Raw genomic sequence first — 3,610 nt, forward strand, 5'->3', positions numbered from 1 at the left:
GAAAAACCAAGGCCTGCAACCAACTTCACACGCAAAATCTGTGGTTTATTTTCACTTTAGGGCAAGAAGCTAATGGAGAGTCTTTGCCAGATCTTACGCACTTTTATCAGCTTCCCCCACTTCCAGACCTGAGGAGTAGTGTCTCCTGCAAGGAAGAATGCCAGCATTTCCGTGAATCAGTCAGTTGGTCCAGATATTGTCTTGATGCAGAGCTTTCTCTACTGGACCGCACAGGAAGCAAGGAGTTTTGGCCTGTGACTCAGCTCCTGTCTTTCTCCGGACCCCTTTGCACATCAAACACCTCCTGATGTCATCTCTAGAAATCACCTATTTAATGGGCAGAGCAAAGTTCAATTGTCTACACAGCCTACTTGATCAAATACATAATGAAAATAATCATAGTGCTTAAAGCATCTGCACGATGCTTTATAAAACCATCACAGCATTACTGTTAGTTGGTACAGTGGACATCATTTTATTCAGCAGTTGCTCCATGCCATATGTTGAGGGGTTTATACAAATAATTTCACTTAAGGATTTGATATCCACAAGGAGCTATGAGACATGTGGATGAATATTATCATCACATCTATTGAATGTGGAAATTCAAGTTCAGAGAGATTTTTGTGAATTGCCCAAAGTCAGAGAACTGACCTATAATGAATTGTAACTAGAACCTATTTCTTTTCATTCCTTGTCATTTATTCATTCATTTAAAATTTCATTTATAACACTGATTGAGCTTGTTCAATATTCCAAATACGTACTAGGTGCCCAGAATACAGAGATGAATATTATGGACCTGGTTTTGTTTGGGAGCTATAACCCGGTTCATTAGTTTTCCTAAGAAATAATTAATGAGTACTTATAAACATCAGACTTTACTTTTTGCAGACTTTCCCTGCAGAAAGCCATATAAAGAGGTTCTTAAATCTTAGTATGCATAAAGGTATCTAAGGATATCCACATTTAGATATCTGAAATGTGGATTACTGAGTCCAATCCCCAAAGCCAAGGAAGCATATTTCTCTCTTTCACTGGGTGATATCTATAGAGGTTCTCTGCAGACCACACCCAGAAGCCCAGGTCTAGTAAGTGACACAGAAGGAAAGAATGGAAAGACACTGCAAAGCGAGTAAGTACCAGAGTGCTGGGTGCTCACCTAGCCCAGAGCAAGGCTCCTGGTCCAGCTTTGCAGAAGGTAAGATAAACTGAGGGCTGAGAACAATTGAGTGCAGTCTTCTTCATGGCGTTAGGGGGGGATGATGCTGCAGCTAAAACCCAGCCTGTCGGGTCAAGCTCTCATCTCATTTAATGGCAGAATGAGTGTCTGAATGACTGTCCACAGCCTAATCATGTTACACATATAAGAAATAAGTTTCTGTAATTTGGGGCTATCAAATGCTTGGGGTCTCTGTGTTATAGGCATTGGCCTCCCTTAACTAACATATATACGTATATATTACCGTGGGCTAAATGTAGACTCTCATGGAGTGAATGTTTGTGCCCCTCCCCACTTTCCCCCACCCAAATTCATTATTGAAATCCTAACCCTCAAGGTGATGGTGCTAGAAGGTGAGACCTTCGGGAGGTGATCAGGTTATGAGTCCTTATGACATTAGTGTCCTTATAAGAAGAGACACTAAAGCTTGTTTCCTCTCTCTGCTCTCTACCATGTGCGGATTCAAGGAGAAGACAGCCAGGAAGGGACCCTCACCAGGCACAGAATCTTTTGGCACCTTGTTTTAGTACTAGGGCACCTCTGGAACTGTAAGAGAAATAAAATTTTGTTGTCTAAGCTACCCAGTCTATGGTAATTTGTTACAGCAGCCTGAACAGACTAAGAAACTAAATTTTTTTTTGGTCTGTTTTGTTCACTGCCATAATTCCATTCCCCAAAATAGCATCTGATAATCAGTGAGGCATTCACTGATTATTCAATTCATTGAATACATACACATGACTTTTTGAGAATGGCTAACCTGGAGATTGGGATGGGAGATGGGGAAAGAGGAGACTTCTCTTTCTCCCACATACTTCTATAGTGTTTAATTTTACAAATCAGCATATAATAATTTTATCATGAAAAATTTTTAAAGAAGAGATTAAAGATAGTAGGCATGTACCCCCAACTCTTAAGGAATGCTACCATAGAGGGCAGGGGCTCTGCTTTTGAGAGACGGAATACACCACTGGCTGGATTACTGGTCCAACCCACTCAGCAGTTCTTAGGCCCTGGAGGAACCACTGTAATGACAATCACTTTTTGTGAAATTCCATCTAGGTGGCATATTTGGCAGAGGTGCCTATCACTCCAGCTCTGTCCGGTGTAGACAGATTGGAGATAGTCCCCTCCAATGACAGTTTCAGCACAAATCTCAGCATCCCTCCGCAACTCCATGGGAAGACATGATCTAAAAATGAAACCTGTAGGTGCCTATTATGTGAAGATTAGTAACAAAGGAAAAGTCGCCAAGACAACTGGCATTTTATTTGTTCATATTTCTACGGTCATATCTACTGGAATGAAAAATCCAGAATGGTTTTCTGTATGGTGCCAAGTATCCTATAGATTTATGTGTTTTCTGGATTGATAAATATTTTGGCAACGCATAGACACAACTTACAGTAATGTTTGTTTCATGAAACTGAGAAAGTTGGCTTATTTTCACACTTTTTGCATCTTTTAAACATGTGCCAGAAGATGAACCAGTAGATAAATTTCTGCCACTTATGAACTTTCTGACCTTTGGATAGGAGTAGTCTTAAATCCCTGCTTAGCCTTAAGGAGAGTCTTAAATCCCAGTCTAGTCATCTTTACACCTGTAAAGATGCGATGATAGTAGTTAAATAACAAGAAAAGTCTAGAAAGTTAAAAAATGCTATAAAATATATTAAGAACTTTCAGCTTGATTAAAAATGATAAACAGGGACGCCTGGGTGGCTTAGTGGTGAAGTGTCTGCCTTTGGCTCAGGGAATGATCCTGGGGTCCAGGACCGAGTCCTACATCGGGCTCTTTGCAGGGAGCCTGCTTCTCCCTCTGCCTATGTCTCTGTCTCTCTCTGTGTCTCATGAAAAAATAAATAAAATCTTTTTAAAAATAAAAGAAAATGAAAAACAACATGTGTTGCTCTTTTTTGTGTTATAACAATAATATCCTAAACTAGTCTATATGTTCTGTAAAGATGAAGGCCAGTACTTTCCTGGCTCATCGTTGTTATCCCCAAAGCCCAGAAGTGTCTGGAATATGCAGTAATACCAGTCATGGGTCAACCAGAGAAGCAGAACCAGAGGAGCGATATAAAATAAAGGTCATTGCCTGCATCTGATGTGATCCAGCACCTAAGCTGGAACAGTAGTTAAGAACATTTAGATGTAAAATAGGGGCAGGCAAAGATAAACTGCAGGCCACACCTGTGTCTCACCACCTCCAGCCTCAATGACATAGGCAACCTGTAGGAGAAGCTGATGCCATTGACATAGTGCAGCCCATACACCACCCAGGGAATAGAGAAGCCAAAGCAGGCAGTCCAGCAAGAACTGGAGAAGCTACAAGCCCAAGTCCTGGCCACCTGGCCACCAAATTAAGGCAGCAGGTTGGTGACAACA

This window comes from Nyctereutes procyonoides, unplaced genomic scaffold (assembly GCF_905146905.1).
Source record: "Nyctereutes procyonoides isolate TBG_1078 unplaced genomic scaffold, NYPRO_anot_genome, whole genome shotgun sequence".
Classification (NCBI taxonomy): domain Eukaryota; kingdom Metazoa; phylum Chordata; class Mammalia; order Carnivora; family Canidae; genus Nyctereutes; species Nyctereutes procyonoides.